Source organism: Notolepis coatsorum (assembly GCF_963971535.1).
Source record: "Notolepis coatsorum genome assembly, chromosome: 16".
In the NCBI taxonomy this organism is placed as follows: domain Eukaryota; kingdom Metazoa; phylum Chordata; class Actinopteri; order Aulopiformes; family Paralepididae; genus Notolepis; species Notolepis coatsorum.
Window position 1 is genome coordinate 42,150,785 of NC_140180.1, and position 18,802 is coordinate 42,169,586.

The 18,802-nt window shown below is 41.8% G+C and overlaps 1 protein-coding gene across 1 annotated transcript in view; it reads left to right on the plus strand.

The window, feature by feature from the left end:
* Window positions 1-8,480: 8,480 nt before the first annotated feature.
* Window positions 8,481-18,802, plus strand: part of canx (calnexin) — a 52,125-nt gene continuing 41,803 nt past the window's right edge. Inside the window, exon 1 of the mRNA XM_084332298.1 lies at window positions 8,481-8,529. The gene's annotated coding sequence lies outside the window, so the exon portion shown is untranslated. The remainder of the gene's footprint in view (window positions 8,530-18,802) is intronic.

Sequence of the window (18,802 nt, forward strand, 5' to 3'; positions counted from 1 at the left end):
CATTTCTCGGAGACGCTCTCTGATTGGCCGACGCCTGTTTCTACACTGGTTAAGCTTAGGCACTCTTCGAAGTTGGTTTGATTGATTGATTGATTGAAAACTTTATTAACAGATTGCAGAATGGGTACAGTACAGTACAGCTCAATACATACAATTGTTAAGGGGATGCAGACCAGAGAAAGACTTTCGTCTTGTTTACATCAGGGTCCCCCATTTTCAATTCATCGTAACATATATGACATACATGACATACATACAGGTAGACAGTACTGCTACATCTATACATTTATGACATATCAGATTTGCAATTACAGTACTGTTTGTGATACAAAAAGAGTCCAGAAAAAAGAGTATATACATTTGACGTAGAAACTGTACATTGGATTGGGTAGGTGGGGGTGGGGGGGGACTGTACATTGGAGGTGGTTGGGTAGGAGTGGGGGGAGGTTGGGTAGGAGGGGTGGGTGGGGGACACTGTACAACTGTACAAACAAAACTGTACATTGGATTATTGACAAGACCATACTTGGTAAGTTACTATACATTGTAGGGGGTTGTGTTCGGACATTTACAGGGGCCAGTTTCGAGTTGCAGTCTCCCTTAGGTGTTTTTTGAGAGTGTTTTTGAAAGTGGGTAGTGATTCACATTCCTTTACAGCTTTGGGTAGGGCGTTCCACATTGATGTGGCATAATTGCGAAACGTGTTTAGTCCCTTGTTTGAGCCGAATCTGGGTTTAACATGATTTGTGGAGCTCCCTCTGGTGTTGTGATCGTGGTATTCACTGACCTTTGGGAAGTATTTTGACATGTACATGGGTACCTTGGTCGTGTAGTGTATCTTGTAGACCAGGCCCATTGCAAGTTGCTGTACTCTGTCGTCTACTCTAAGCCATCCTAGGTTGTCAAAGTGGGCAGGGGTGAGGTGGGTTCTAGGAGTAAGGTCAAGCAGTAGTCTGACCAGTTTGTTTTGAGATGTTTGTAATTTTGTTTTTAGCGCCTTTGAGGTGCTTTGGTACCATGAGGTGCAAGCATAGCTGTAGTACCCTTGAATGAGTGCTCCTGCTAGAGTCTTCAGGGTATTCTTGTTTACCAGTGAGGAGATCCGGTACAAGAATCGAGTTCGTTGGTTGACTTTTTTTATTACATTGGATGCCATTTTGTCACAGGAAAGATTTGCCTCTAGGATGGAACCCAGGTAGGTAATATCTTCTTTCCTTGTGACAATATTGTCACCCACTGTAACTGAGAAGCCGTCGGTCTTGCTGAGTTTGTTATTTGAACCGAAGAGAATGGACTCTGTTTTGCCCATGTGTAATGATAGTTTGTTATCAGTGAGCCATATGCAGATTTTGCCTAGTTCTGAGCTGAGGGTTTTTTCAACCTGTAACTTGTTCTTGTCAGAGACCAGCAGGGCTGAGTCGTCCGCAAACAGGAACAAGTTGCAGTCACAAGCTGACGACATGTCATTTGCATAAATTAGGAACAGTAGCGGACCTAGTATGCTTCCTTGTGGAACACCACAGCTTACTGTGAGGGGGGGGGATAGGGTACCGTTTACCTCCACCATCTGCTCTCTCCCCTCCAGGTAGGATTGCATCCAGCTCACTGATAGACTATCAAAACCAATTGCTTTTAGCTTGTCAATCAGAATGGTGTGATTGACAGTGTCGAAGGCCTTTTGTAGGTCCAGTATGACCATGCCGCAGTATTTGCCCGCGTCCACCTCTTGTTTGATGTGGTCGTTTAAATAGAGAAGGCATGTGTCAGTGGAGTGGGATGTTCTGAAGCCAGATTGGAATTCGTAGATTAGATTTTTTTCCGCATGGTATTTTTCGACCTGTTCGTATACAATTTTTTCCATGACTTTCGAGATGGAGGTAAGGATAGAAACAGGGCGGTAGTTGCCTGCGTCTAATTTACTGCCTTTTTTGTGCAGAGGGGTCACTCTCGCAATTTTGAAGTCCTTGGGGACGTGTCCCTGTTTTATGGAGAGGTTTATTATGTGTGTGATGACTGGGGTGATGGCGGCTGCTGAGTCTCTGCTGGTTAAGGTTAGAGTTTGTCTGACGTGACGGCAAGTTCTTTCGACGGTTAAGCTTAGTCACTCTTTCGAAGTTGGTTAAGGTTAGAGTTTGTCTTAGAGCATGGCGATAGAACGCCAGGTAGTTGGCAGGCTGTTTGACATGGAAATGAGCAAAGACACAGCTCGTCACGGATTGGGCAAACGCGTCAGTGGCCAATCAGAGAGCGTCAGTCAGTGCCAATCAGAGAGCGTCTCCGAGAAATGCGGTTAGGTTTCGTTATCACGCAAGGAGGGGATATGTGCAAAATGATGTTCAACGTAAATTCATTAATTAATGATATTTTGGGGGGAAAACCTATTTTATTCCACACCTTTCTAAAAGCTCTGTGGATTTATTTATTTAATGATTAGTCTATGTAAAAATGTTTGGTTTTAATTCTGCAACTAAAAATTGCAGTAAAAACATGTTTAATGAGATTTGAGTCGTAATCTCTAAAAAATTTGGAAAATACAATATAATGACTTCCTAACCCTTTTACCAGTTTCTGTATCCTGGGTCTAACCCGTTTAACAGTTTCTGTATCCTGGGTCTAACCATTTTAACAGTTTCATGTATCCTGGGCCTAGGGGATAGCCTACAGGCATTTGGCAGGCTGTGGAGGAGCAAGAAGTCTCCCATCAGTGTTAAACATTGTAGGGGAGACTTATTACAAAACTTGGTGCTCAGGTCATGTGACTTCATATCAGCATTCTGAGATCAATTTGTTCTCACCATCTCCCATCATGGTGGTGTGTGAAGGGATAATGACACTAATCATGTGGTATATTTCAAATGTGTATTTGTGGGGGAATTTCCTTTTTAGATATTTGTCAAGGATATTCAGACATGTTCCTGTTGAAAAATAGTCAATCTTCACTGTTTTGAGAATCAGTCATGATGTATCCCTGATGGCATTATAAATCAGGGTGTATTACTAATGAGGCTATTGATCGTCAGAGTGATTGTCAACTGGCAGCCCGCCAAAGCCCTGCAGAATATTAAAGATTTCAGAAAATGTGAGGAGGGAAAAATGTGTTCCAATATTTTTGGCCCCCTGTTTAAGCTTTATGTATCTATAGAAATATAGCAAAAAAGCAACACAATTATTGGCCAATAGTTGTTGGATTCATATTGTTGCTTCATAACAATGACAAATGCTGTTTTTTCAGGACCATAGACAGCGCTGTTTGTTGTCCCCGTCTTTATGAATGGAATGCAGCTTGTGCACATATCTTCATACAAGAATGGGGACAAATACTTATCAGTTCATTTTTCATTCATGCTGTGGTTTTCCACTCCAGCTTTCCGCTGGCTCTTTGAGAGTGACATTTTTGCTTGCCTGACAAACAATTCAAACTGTTTTTCTTCCTGCAAGCGTTTTCCACCAATCAGGACACTGCCTAATAACGCGCATAATTCTCCACTTGCACAACCTGAAAGTAGGCACTTCCGGCTGACTTCCGGTTGCCAATGGTACTTCCTGTCCCATCCAAATACATTGGTTTTAGCTACTTTTCTCCCCTTATTTAAACAACTTTGTCGTCACAGAGAGGCAATGAAACGTTTGTATTATTATAGTATAGAATGTATTTAATAAGCAAACGTTTGTCAGCAGGGTTTTTGGGCTGTATTTCATGTAAAAACGTTTACTGTTAGTTTCCTTGCTCAGCCAGCATTAACCTTCATTAGCTAACAGAAGCTAGTGGTTAAACAAGCCGGATTAGCTTTGAGCTAACTATCTTTCCCGACCCATGTATTCATTCCATTCTAAACATAACGTTAGTTTACAAAACATGACATGTCTATATAACGTTGAGGAACAAATTATAAGTGTGTGGGTGTGTGTTTTGGTGAACATTGGACTGCAAACAGAAAATGCATCACAGTTACAGACAGTAGCTACTGTTAGCTGCACTCAGGCTGGCTGCACTCAGGCGGCGTGATCAGCCTGTTGGACAGGGAATGAAGATCTCCAGCGAACACTTCATTGCCTCGGATTATGTTGTTGGGGGTGGAAGGTTTGTCAGAAGACCACTAATCAGCTGAAGCCTGATGCGGTTCCCTCGGTCTTCGACAGACAGACCGGCGCAGGCTCCCGGGAGCGATGGCTAGCTAGTTAGCACCAGCGAGGACCGGCGTTAGCTGCCGGGAGCGATGGCTAGCTAGTTAGCACCAGCCGGGAACCTGGAGCGATGGCTAGCTAGTTAGCACCAGTCGGGGATCGGCGTTAGCTGCCGGGAGCTATGGCTAGCTAGTTAGCACCAGCCGGGGACCGGCGTCAGCTCCCGGGAGCGATGGCTAGCTAGTTAGCACCAGTCGGGGACCGGCGTTAGCTGCCGGGAGCGATGGCTAGCTAGTTAGCACCAGCCGGGGACCGGCGTCAGCTCCCGGGAGCGATGGCTAGCTAGTTAGCACCAGTCGGTTGGTCCCCGGCTGGTGCTAACTAGCTAGCCATCGCTCCCGGCAGCTAACGCCGGTCCCCGACTGGTGCTAACTAGCTAGCCATCGCTCCCGGCAGCTGACGCCGGTCCCCGACTGGTGCTAACTAGCTAGCCATCGCTCCCGGTCCCCGGCTGGTGCTAACTAGCTAGCCATCGCTCCCGGCAGCTAACGCCGGTCCCCGACTGGTGCTAACTAGCTAGCCATCGCTCCCGACAGCTGATGCCGGTCCCCGACTGGTGCTAACTAGCTAGCCATCGCTCCCGGTCCCCGGCTGGTGCTAACTAGCTAGCCATCGCTCCCGGGAGCTGACGCCGGTCCCCGACTGGTGCTAACTAGCTAGCCATCGCTCCCGGTCCCCGGCTGGTGCTAACTAGCTAGCCATCGCTCCCGGGAGCTGACGCCAGTCCCCGGCTGGTGCTAACTAGCTAGCCATCGCTCCCGGCAGCTAACGCCGGTCCCCGACTGGTGCTAACTAGCTAGCCATCGCTCCCGGTCCCCGGCTGGTGCTAATTTTCTGTTTGCAGTCCAATGTTCCCCAAAACACACACCCACACACGTTATAATTTGTTCCTCAACGTTATATAGACAGGTCATGTTTTGTAAACTAACGTTATGTTTAGAATGGAATGAATACATGGGTCGGGAAAGATAGTTAGCTCAAAGCTAATCCGGCCTGTTTAACCACTAGCTTCTGTTAGCTAATGAAGGCTAATGCTGGCTGAGCAAGGAAACTAACAGTAAACGTTTTTACATGAAATACAGCCCAAAAACCCTGCTGACAAACGTTTGCTTATTAAATACATTCTATACTATAATAATACAAACGTTTCATTGCCTCTCTGTGACGACAAAGTTGTTTAAATAAGGGGAGAAAAGTAGCTAAAACCAATGTATTTGGATGGGACAGGAAGTACCATTGGCAACCGGAAGTCAGCCGGAAGTGCCTACTTTCAGGTTGTGCAAGTGGAGAATAGCATCTATCGTCAAACCCATTGATGACATGACAGCTCCCCGAAAGTGAATCCAAAAAATATACCGCCCCTTGGTGGCTGGCTGCAGTATATGTGTAAGGAGTCTGTTCACACTGATTATAGGCTAATAAAAACAACCAATTTTGTAAGAAAGTTCAAATATTTCATATACATTCTTGAAGAACATGATCTGTAGATGGAAAATATACTATTTGGAACTATATCAGAAAATCAATGTGTTTTGCACGGGTGTACAAACATTACCACGATAATCGTACAGCCACACAATACAGAAAATACATTAAAAACTCATACTTAGCTGTTCCGCCTTGTTCACACGCTCAGGCAATCAACTAGAGAATGAAAACATGTAGCTTATTTAGTTTATATTTTTGGTAGTGGGGGCTATCCATTTGTTTATGTTTGGATCACTGATTAAGCCTTTAATATTAGACACAGTAAGAAGTAAGACCAGATACATTAGGTGTTGCTAAGATGTTGCTAAGAAATTAACCAAAATAAAGGTGTGTCTGCAATATTGGAGTGTGTTGTGATGTTGGTGTGTGAATGAATGGTTGGGAAGGGGCCTATTGTGTTCGTTGCCTTGCTATTGTCATCGTTTATGTTTATATAGTTTCATTGTTTGTTATATTTTTAGAGATATAATTTTTGTTTAGGGCAGTCAGTGATCCAACTCTAAACAAATGAACATTCCACCACCAACAGTAGGAAATAAGAATGGAGACATGTTTTCCTTCTCTAGTTGATTGAAGGAGGAGGGACTCTATAAAAGGGTCTGGACTAAAAGGGTTGTTTTCTGTCCTTAATTCTCTATTTCTGAATATAAAAGGCCACATTTAAAAAATAATCCATGGAGGAAATTGGTTATAGATTTTTCATCTATGAGGCTAAGCTAAAGCAAAATTGTCCTTTTGAAAACTGGTCAACTTTTGAACGTGTGGTAATAAACAAGTGCTGTCCTTATTTTGGCAGATGGAGAGGGGAGGGAGGCCCTAAGACACAGTGTGCACAGGGCCCAACATGTCATGCTAAGGCCGCTGCTTTCAATACATGGACTAACACTAGAAAATGACTGATTGGGACTTTACAAGCGGACATGAATTTCACAGAAATTTTTACTTACATTTTTATGTAGTTAATAATACTACATACAAATATATTTTAAATGTATGCGAACACAGCCATGAACAAGTCACATGTCATGGCAATGTATAGGAGCCAAAGCACTCATGAGTTATACCTTATTTCTATTGGCTTAGTTGCCTACACTGTTAAAGTCACATTTCAGCATTTAGGTTATTGTATTATATGAATGTTTATATGTTTATTTTTATAACCTTACATTGAAACGGCATTAGGAATATTGATTGGATTTAGATAAAGTCATTGAACCGGCTTATTTGTCATAATAGAACATTCTAGAACATTTGTGATGTCACAGTATGATGTCATAATCAAACATTCTAGAACATTTGTGATGTCAAAGTATGATGTCATAATCAAACATTCTAGAACATTTGTGATGTCACAGTATGATGTCATAATCAAACATTCTAGAACATTTGTGTATATATTCAACAATTCTCTCAGAAGATCTCATTGTGCATCTTGAAACAGTGCTGAGCAGTACTGAACAGATAGACTAAACAACATAGATTGAAGCCTGCATTTCAAGACCAGGGTGCCTTGCCTACCGTTTTGCTGGTGAAATAGCGGGTAAGTGGATTTACGGCTTTCAGGTGAGGAGGAATTTTGTCATGTGTCGAGTCGGCGGTGATTTTGGAGACTGGGAAAATAGTTTTCTTACCTTGTAGTAGTGACGTGAATATTTCGTGGCAGTAAACAGCCAAACTCGTTTTAGTTTAGGAAAATAGCTTTAGGATCACTTCTGTAAAGAAAGACTTCGCTATGATGAGAGATACAGACTAATGTATTATAATTATTATTAAATTATGTTATTACCTTCACCAAGCCCTGTGACCCTTCCTCTAACATCAGCATCAGGCCAAACTGTAAACATGATATCTTGAAAGGTTATAGCATAATTTCCATTAAACTTATGTTACATTCAAATCATGACCCCTAGAAGACACAAGGCAAGATGTTGGTGGCCCCATGACCTTTCTTCTAGCACCACCACAAAAATAAGTTATTGCATTAGCCTATTCAAAACTGATAAAAAAAATATAGGCCATCAGCAAATGTAGCCTATACTACTTTTGCAGAATCGCAACCAAAATGGTCATTTAGGTGGAATTCCTGTTTCTCGCAACACCTTTTAGTAAACAACTTGGGAGCTCAAACCTGGCTTGGATGTGTGGTACACTTACTGACTGTACAACAAACAATATAGGCACTATGAATTGAAAATGGGGGACCCTGATGTAAACAAGACAAACGTCTTTCTCTGGTCTGCATCCCCTTAACAATTGTGTGTATTGAGCCGTACTGTATTGTACCCATTCTGCAATCTGTTAAATAAAGTTTTCATTCATTCATTCATTCAACATGACCTTTCAACAATGATTTGAGTCATCCGCACAACTATTCTGAAATCCCCGTTGCTTTACTTTCATTGGCAATTATTTGAAACTCTGAGGTGCATAAAAAAGTAACATTATTGACCGGGTGATTCCACCATTGAACGTTTAATGAAGCTGCTCTGGTTGTCTGTGCCGGTGTACCATGATAATGCACGATCTGTACCAATCACAGCCAGCAGGGATTTCCTCCGCATCAAATATTTTTTCCCACAGCCTTACTACAACCAATGGGCACACGTTTCCTCTTTCAGCTCGACAAATCATCGCCGTCCACGAGGTTCAGATTGGGGGCGGAGACCATTTATTTTTATGAACACTTGGGTCGCCCAATGAACTTCTGACATTTGACAGAAAACGACGAAATTTTAACACCGATAGCCAATCAGCAAGCACGAGAGGCGGGACTACAGTTCTATGCTGCCTGCCCCAAAGTCACACGTGACGTGATCCTTCTGTAGTTCCAGGTGGTAACATCGCAAAGCAAGAGAGGTAAGTAATGACGGACGAATGTCATGCTGCCTGACCAATGTACAACGTTTAAATGTTATTTATTTGACTGATATGTACTGTCACTTTTATACCGTATGCGTGTTTGTCGAGTAGACTGAAAGTAACTGCTCTTGTTTATCTAAAGCTGTCTAGCCGGTGAGTGGTGTTAGCAGTGTCTACGGCTAACGTTAGCTAACCTGACAGGCCAGCTAGTTGCATTGCTAGCTAGCAGGCTAATTTACCAGAGTAACGTTCAATCATCACACTGTTGCAAAGTATAGTCTTATTTGCTTTTACACAAGCATTCGGACTGGTAGTGATGAGCCAAGTGTTTATCTGAAATCAAAGTATGACTAGCATTGTCTTAGCTAACATTGGTTGGAAACGGACATGCTGGCTATTAGCTAACCTGACTCCAACACAAGACTTCATAGCTAATCAGTTAATGTTAGCAGGCAGCGAGACGGCCAGTGGGTCGTCTTAATTTGTACGGGTGGTTTTGGGACATATTCTCCCTTGTTTGGAATTTTGGCATTGTAAACTAGATGGATGAAATTAACTTTCATTGCAAAACCCGAACCACCGATATTAACACATGACTGTCACATCCTGCACCCCCATGACAAATCAAATGAATGGACTCTATAATATAGCAACTATGGCACAAAAAAACCTTCCTTCGGTGTTTCTGTGATATTGCTTATTTAATTTCTACCTAGCGAGTTACTGCATGTCTCCAATGCAAAGTTCCTACTCTGTTCTTGGGTTTATCTGGAAGCTTCTCCATGCTACTAGAACAGTCCCACACGCTGCAGGCTGTGGTACAAGCCAGACCAGTTCTGCCCGTTGATTTCCCCTCAATTGAAGCACAGTGTGGGACTTCTCATTAGTTAGAGGTCATTCATTAGATCTCTCGGTGTGGAGGAGGTGTTCACACAGTGTTATAAAACATAGAGGTCATTGATTAGATCTCTCGTGTGTGGACACTGGAGGAGGTGTTCACACACCATGTTATAAAACATCCAAATAGGACATGTAAAATGAAGAGCAGAGACATAAAACAAGTGTCTTTAGCTATTGAACAGTTAAGTAACCTTGTGGGTGACTCATTTATAGTGAGGCACAAACCCAAGAGTTTAACTGAACTCAGTGGGTAGAGGAAACGGGGCAATCATTGGCAATGTTTAGCCTAAATAGTAACTTGCCTACCTTGTCCATTTGGTGTAGGCCCTCTGTTGGCAATGCAAGTGTGTAACATATTGATGTGAAATGTGTACCAACTGACCAACATGAACACACACACTAGGGTTGCAACGCTGATTTCAGGGATCGTCAACCTTCGGATCGATCACCAGTTTACCAATGTTGCGACTGTTCTTTTGGTCGTTTGAGTCCAAACAATTGGCTGGCAACAGCTGTGCTGGGTAATAGGCTTTGTGTTAAATGTGATTGAGATCAGAATTGATATTGATTATTACTATACAGGTGCCTTGCTCTCGCTGTAGCCTACCCTCCCTTTTTGATTGAATGCTGAGCAGAGCTGTGGACTGGAGCTGTGCAAGTTTATCCAAACTGATCAAATCATATGGGCACAAACTCGCTACAGGAGTTGTATCCCCCATTATGAATAAAAGGATGTCTGTCATCTTGGTGATGTTCTTTTGCCAGAAATGTGTGCGCCACAAATGGCACTGACAACATTGCATTCATATTTGCAATAGATCTCAACATAAAATAAGTAAATATTTTCACTCATAAGATAAAACACTAGAGCATTTATAACGCAATACAAGCATTATAGACCTATTCTATTTTGATTAGGTTCGACAGTTTTGGGATTCACTGCATTCTTCAGTTTCATTCCACCGGTCGGTTGCAAAGTGTTGACAATCCAGCCAGATCACGCAAGCCAGTATATGTTGAGCTACAATTAACAATGCAATTTGACAAACGGATGTATACGTCAATACAATTCCCAGGATAAAATGGGAGATGGAGATGGAGAGAGAGAGAGTGACAGAGGAGAAATGTGGCTGATAATATCGGCTATTGGCAATCTTGCAGGGTGACGATGGGAGTCGGGACTATCTGAATATGGAGCACATCACCTAACTCTAACACCCACACACACGCACAGTATTACACTAGTCAGTGGCAGGCCAATGCCATCTTACTCTAAACCTCTTTGACTATATTGATAGGACATAGGCTTGGTCCATTGAATTGTAATGTATCACTGGTCTATTTTTAGACTATTGTGTCCTTGTTTCAATTCAATTGACAAATTTCAGGAGACAGTCGAGGCCTGAGGGTTAACTCTGGGTCATTAGGTTCTTCTTAAACCCACCCCCACTAATCTTTCTCTGTTTGAGAGAGCGGGAGGGAGAGGACACTGAAAGCTATCTTGCGTAATCTCCATCTGCGATGGGACCTGAGCATTTTTAGCACATGTCTACCTGTGGGTCCTGGCTAGCTGATCTACTGACTGAGTCCGAGAATGAAGAGCCAAGTGAATTGATTGGACACCTATGCCAGGGTATGTTTGATGTATAGACTAGTAATGTTTTCCCAGATCAAATACTCTGATGAATTTGCATGAATTACTCGAGTAGTGCTCGAGTAATTGTTTAGGGAAATCTATTTTTAGAACGCATCTTGAAGCGCATGGCAGCAGCAATAACGAGAAACGCACACTACCGATTTTATTTTGTTTTGCTCCGCTGACATAACAATGCACAGCAATAATATACCTGATGCTTAATGCGCATTGTCGGTCAAAACAGTCCGTTACCATTTGTAATAACATTACCTCCACTCTGTCTGCAGCAGGTCTCTCCGCTTATGGAATGGCATGTCCGTATCAATAGTCTATTAACACTACCTACGCAAAGTGGGGGACCTGTTGCCACAATTTGGAAATGCACAAACGGGAACCACCCACTATTTTAGATGACGCTAATTAGATGTATTAATTTCCAACGCAACAAACCTTTTGTGGTAAAATTAAATATACTATTAGTATCCAATATCCATGCTTGTCTCCAGAGTTGTCTTCCTGCAAAAACTCATTCCTTGCAGGATTTCGGAGCTCTCTGTTTCAAAGGGAAAAACAATCACTTTTGGTGGTAACTAAATTAATAATGAAAGCACTCCCAAAAACCACTTGAAACGGAGAGTATTTTAGTATCGATTTCTCACACCCATCCGTAATATAGACAGGCTATATTGACATATCCTTTATTTGAAGACGTGTAACCTGAGGCATGATGGGAAATGGGGGTGGGTGGAGTATCCATCTCCACACGCACACACACATCATGTTTCAGTTAGAGAAGAGATGCAGGTTTGTTTTGTTTTTCCCTGGGTCGTAATCTGGAGTGAAATTGGGCAACCCTCCACACACACACACCCATCTAGAACTGTCTTTCTCCTAAACATGTACTGGAACACGCTCTGCTCAGCCCTCCTATCCCTCTACGAGGTGCCGTAGGTCTGTTTGAACCCCCAGGCATCAGGCACCCTTCCAAGCTGCAGCCTTACCCCAACAGAGAGCCGAATGTGGGCTCAACCAGTTTTTGCCTGCCTGTCTCCCTCCCTCTCTCTCCCACCCCACTTCTCTCCCTCCCTACCCCTTCCTCTCTCTCTCTCTCTCAATCTCTCTCTCACACACCCCTCCTTCCCTATGCGTCTGGATCTTAAGCCCTCGGGCTCTCACTGGGTCAGTTGGTCATCATGATTCATCATCATAATACAATAGTAGCAGGGACCTCGTGATTCAAATCCATAAAGATCATTAGAGCTACGATTCAATTAGGCTATAAAACTATTCTTGATGCATAACCATTGTTTAATTATGCTCACTTAATACACAGTGATGACCCCCCCCCCCCAAAATGTCATGTGTAATACCTGCAAGAACGGTGTTACACTGAGTTAAGCAGTGATGCACGATATATCGGCCGCCGATATATTATCGGCCGCCGATATATTATCGGCCGATATGGGTGTTTTTTTACACCGGTATCGGTCCGATATCAAGATGGGGCCGATATTATTATTATTATTTTTTTATTTTTTTTTACTATTTTTTTTTCTTTTTTTTTTTACATGTTTTGACCTTAAATATCAGTCATTTCTGATAATAAGTTACAAAAGTAAAAAAATTATGCGTTTTGAAAAATAGCTCTTTATTTGATTATCATAAAGTGTTTTCTATACAGAGATATCGACATCGGTAAATATCAGTATCGGCCAGAACAGCAATATTAATATCGGTTATCTGTATCGGCCACAATTTTCACATCGGTGCATCACTTTAGGCTAATTAAATTAATTCAGTTACATCTGGGAGGTCTACCAAATTTGAATGTATACCATTATGGATTCATGCACCACCATCCACTGTATATATCTTTTTTAATTGATCAAAAAACGGTTCCTTGCAGCAGTACTAAAAGAAAACTGACCATTTTGAATGCAATTGCACCAAGATGGTTGTATTGCAAGTTCTTCTGCAATATAAAATATGTCATATCACAATTAGGGCTGTCTTAAATGCTTCGAAGCTTCGAACGTTCGATTCGATGGCACAAGCTTCGAACATTAAAAAAAAAATCGAAGTTTAAAAAAAATAAAAAATAATTTTTTTTTTTTTTTTTTTTTTTTTTTTACTTCGATTTGTGTGTGTGTGTGTGTGTGTGTGTGAACTACCCATCCCAGTTAGGACAGCCGAATCCCGTCCAATCTTTCGCCGTCGACTAAAGACTCACTTCTTCAACCATTATCTGAAATGATAAAAAAATAAAAATAAAAATCTAACCGTGACTAACCTTACTGTCATGCACTTGTCCTAATAAACTAACCTACACTGTAACACGCAACACTTTGATGAACATTGTTACTCGGTTGTACCCTTCTTGCTGTCTTGTCGTACAGAACTTGTAAGTCGCTTTGGATAAAAGCGTCAGCTAAATGACTAAATGTAAGTGTGTGTGTGTGTGTGTGTGTGTGTGCGCACCTAGTAGAATTCCACACATAAGAAAGAGAGATACTGGGATGAATAAACAAAATAGGAAATAAAATGTAGAAATGCATGCAATACATAAATAAATATGAATCTCCATATATGAAATATAACATTTAGATAAGGTGCTACTGAGATGTTTTGGTGAGTTCTTTGTTTTTTTGTGGAAGTTGCCCTTCTTAAAAATGCATGAACATTCACTGATAATTGGTCTGTAGTGGAGTCTACAAGGTCTACATTGCCGGACCATGTAGAATCCGGACCTTGTAGACTGACATAATTCTGTGCATAGTTTAGTCTACACAGGCCATATTTCAAATAATCAAAATCTTACTTCATTCATCTTAAACATTCTTGATTTGGGGGATTGGTAGTTCCCATGAAATCTGAAGTTGTTCAAACGACAACAGCGATCCACCTTGAATTAAATCACACAGCCGAGTGAAACCTTGTTGGATGCGTCAGTCACGAAAGGGGCTACTTAATTAATTAATCCAACCCACTTTATTTATAGAGCACATTTAAAAACAACAACGTTTACGAAACAAGTCCCACAACATAAGATAAAACATTTTTTTTTTTTTTTTTTTTTCCTCCGAAGCTTCGAATTAAAATCGAAGCTCGGCCCCGAAGCTTCGATTGCCAAAAAAAGCTTCCAAGGTCAGCCCTATGTAGTTAGTACTGAGTGGGAAACAATACTGTCAACTAAGAAAAGCAACGTGATATTTGTCATGTCACCCAGTCCTAGTTACAGTCCTTTATGAATAGTGGTGAAGGTAAACAAGATTCAGGCCTACATTACAAAAATGACGCACACACAACCCACAAGAAAATGTATTATTGAATGATTTGTGGGCATAGATACGCAGTGGAGTTCAGTAGCAGTGGACTCTGCCTCCCCTCCCTGTCTCTTGGCTGGCTGAGATGGAAAGCGCCTGTGTCTCGGATGTGCAAGCACGCCGTTGACTGAAGAGGCACCAGATGTCCAACATAGGCTCAAGCGGCAGACTTGTCGCCTGGCTTGTGTAGTGTATCTGAATGGCCTTGGCTCGCTAAAGCAAAGCAATGACGGTGGGGGTTTTATTGCCTAGACGAGCCGAGATGAGAGAGTGGCCTTATTTCCTTAAAGGGGCACTTCACCAAAAACAATGCTGATTTATTTTGCACATAATCTCTTGCACACCCAAAAACAGTTTTGCACCCATTAATTTTGTTTGATTATTGGGGACATTGAATCCCTGTGTTAATTACAGCGCAATAAAATTATAAGGTACCTACCAGTAAGACATGGTATTGCTATTTAAGCCATTTAATTTAATGGAGCTGCAATTAACACCGCAAGGATTCAATGTCCCTGATGACTGGTGGCCATATTCAAACTCATTTACTCTCAATAACTGTTAAATAAACAATGAATCAGCATCAGCATTGTTTTTTGGTGAAGTACCCCTTTAAGCGTCTTTTTGTGGTTTTGTTGCCAGCGGTCCAGTTGTTATTTTGGTGTTCTCAGCTGTGACGGTGGTGTATTGCGGGCTCCCCTGGGTGCTGTACACGGGGGATGAGCCCTCCAGGGTGGTGTAGCCCTGCCTTATGGGGATCCGGGATAGTGGTGTGGAACGGCTGGTTGGGGGTCGGGCGGTGCGCTCTCTTTTTGCACTCTCCCACTCCACTCTTTCTAGAGTGTTTTGCAAAAAAAAAAATCATGAATGTTTAGCCTACTTCACTGGTATAACTAGTAGAATACAAGCTACAGTCAGGGAGCGAAATTAACTTTTTGACTCAACGGCCAGTGGCGGGTAGATGGGAAGAGTCTACCCGCCAAGCATATTTCTTACCTGCCAAAATTTGTTTGATTAAAAAAATATATATATATTTTATATAAATTTTTTTTTTAAATAAAATATATATTATATAATCATACTTGTAGTTGTATTATCTGCGAGACATCGCCACCACGCAATAAGTCAAAATGCTTGCTATCTGCAAACAGCTCCAGCAAGGATTCTCCGGCCCTGCAGCTAGACCCTATATTCAGCTAGACCCTACATTCAGCATGCAAGGATTCTCCGGCGATGCAGCTGGACCTATTTATAACGTTACCGTTCTTTTGTCAAATCCCATTCAACATGCCCTCAGCTAGAATACGCATTCAATCAATGTTATAAGACATTGATATCAGGAGCTATCTGTAGCTACTGCTAGCCCGGTAGATAACGTTAAGACAATTTAGTTTACTGGGACATATGGATCAACGTGAGCTAGCTAAGCTAGCTAACGAGGGACCGGAGGTATTATGCACTCGAGTAGACTATTGCTGGAGCATTTGTTGATATCAGCAGCTATCAGTAGCTAGCCAGCTAGATACCGTTAGACAATGCCTCGTCATGTATTAAACTAAAAGTGAATAGTTGACTGGGTCATTGTTTAAACAGTAACGTTAGACTCTTGGAGGTCCGATATAGACTAGAGCAGATGGAAGTAAACAAGCCAAATGATAGCTTCCGATTGGTCATTTGCTTTTTTTCTCATGAAACCAGTCACGTCACTCTACTGTGATTGGACCTAGTGCGATGTGGGACTTGTAGTTTTTTAACGATCTCGCGGCGGAGAAAAAAAAGACGAGCGGCTATAATCTGTACTCGCACAAGAGTATCGTTATGAAGTTATGAACTACACGTCTACACGCCACACGGCGGGCAGCCCTCTAAGTGTCATGCGCCAAAGGTAAAAACAGCCCGCCCCTGGCGGGCGGCGGGCTTTAGTTTCGGTCCCTGGCTACAGTGCAGTTCATAAGTCTTAGGAGAGTGAAACATTTATTTTGTTATTGTTTGGCTATGTACTCCAGAGTGGAACAATGACTAAGAGGTAGTACAGACTTTCAGCTTTAATTTGAGGGTGTTTACAACATCCAGGAATGTAGCCCCCATGTACATAGTCCCCCCATTTTAAGCTACTAAAAGTAATTTAATAAATTAACATGAAATGATCATCATAATAATATTTGGTTGCAAATCCACTGAAGCCTGTGATCTGTGGTCATTTGTTAAATTATGTTGTCTCTCCTGCCAACAAAGCAGAGACCAGTGCCCCACAATACATTTGAATGGGACTTAATGGGGTTTTAGGTGTCCAGTGGACTCCTACTACGCTTAATACTCAACACAGTATATGATGTATAGGCTATTAGGCCTAGTTGACTTCTTGTTAGTGTTATGTTCCATTAAATTGTAAAGCATCCCCTTCCTGTCACTATAAGTGAAATTACAGATTTCAGTGCAATTGTGACCTTTTCCTGTCTGATTTAACTTCCATAGTAAAATTGGACATGCAAGTCACATAACATAAAATTTTTTCCACATTTTTATGGATTTATGGACTATGAGCTACACTGACCACGCTAGTGAGTAGTGACCACTCAATGGCCAATACTCAAGTCTTCATGGAAAGGCAAATCCTTGCTGCAATGCCATGTGGACAATGGTCAATTACTTAAACCAAAGGCTCTATTGGGGCTAGTTAGTCACCATGACTCTGCAAGGATTATTGGTACTAACTAGCTTGTTGCGCTAGGCATGCTAAATTATCCCACATAGGTTAAGTTTATTAGTATAGCTGTGTTGATATGTGTGCATGTAGGTAACTGCTACATGGCCACATGCTAAACTATAGGCTAGACCTACTGCACTACAAGACTAATCCGTGTATCTTATTTGCCTCTAGACTAATCCCCAGGCCAACATCTATTTTATTTGCTTTGAGACTAATTTGATTTCTAGCTTTTTAATGACTCCTTTTAAACACCCACAGGTCAATTGTTATTTTGGTAGCCTAAATTGATATTGTAGGCGATGCTATAGTGTGTTTTTGAGGCCCACACACTGCTGGCTCATCCCTATCCTAAGCCAGTAGTATCGGAGAATTCATAGAGTAGATACTAGTGGGGGTTTTATCAAAGCTTTATGTCATTAGAAGACTGGTGTGTGGTGGTGTCTATCTTTCTGTGTGTTGGTATATAATGAGTAACCTGTAGTATACACAGACTTGAATGTTTGTTGGCGACTTGGCGTGGGTTAATTGTCTGTGAATAATGTGATGTGTGTATGTAATGTGTGTTAGTTATAGGGGTGCAGCGGAGTAATCTCATTGGGCCTAATCTCATTAAGGGGAAAGGGGCTGAGGCTGCATATCCCTCAGGCGTTCATTCGTCGCTATGGCAATGGGTGCCAGGGAAGCCCTGAATAACAACAAAGCGACATGCCCAGCAACAGCGGAAGGGCACATACTCATCAGCAAACGGTTGCATTCAGTTGCAGATTAGGCCTGTCCCAAGGTACAGATTGATGTCCTCTGAAATGGAGACGTAGACAGAGTAAGGTTGGGAATCGCCAGAGAATGTTCAATAGAATCAAACATTGTCAGTAGTATACTGGGCCACAACATGTTGTGTTTCCTAATGTTTAAGAGGAGACTAATTATTCGAAGTGCTGTTTGTCTTATGTGTCCTTTATTTCTTGATTGCAGTAAAAATCTGAAGGGCTTTTCCCTTAGGGGCAATATGGTGTTCCTTACTTGTAAAGTACATCCGAAATTGGTATTTATATACCATTTTATTGATATAAGCAGATTATGCTTAGAGCTGAAAATTAATCAGTGAAACTGATATTGATATTGCCTGATACTCAAAACTGAATTGCTTTCCCTTTCACCTCATTATTCAGTCTGAAAGTGCGTCCAGTCTGACCGATTTCAGGTTTATTCTGGTCAACAGACCTCTGATACTTAAGTATCAAGGTGGGGCTGCTGCAATAATCTAAATGTGTCACTGCGATTGTATTAAACAATTGCAGTTATTTTGTATGAGCACAATTGTTTTTTTATTTTTAGAATATTTTCTCTTCCATATTAACTGTATAGGAGCCAAAGCACTCATGAGTTATACACCTTATTTCTATTGGCTTAGTTGCCTACACTGTTAAGTACATTTCAGAATACAATGGGGCTTAGCTGTATATTTAGGTTATTGTATTATATGAATGTTTATGTTTATTCTTATAACCTTACATTGAAACGGCATTAGGAATATTCATTGGAGGCAGCTGGGTGGCGCAGCGGACATTGCGCTCGTCACCAACGCAAGAGACACCGGGTTCGACTGCGTTGCCTCCGGCTTGGGCCAGCTGTCATACTAACTTGATTGGCAGAGTTAGAGGGTGGAAGTCGATGGGTGGGGATTTGGACGTTGTGGACAGC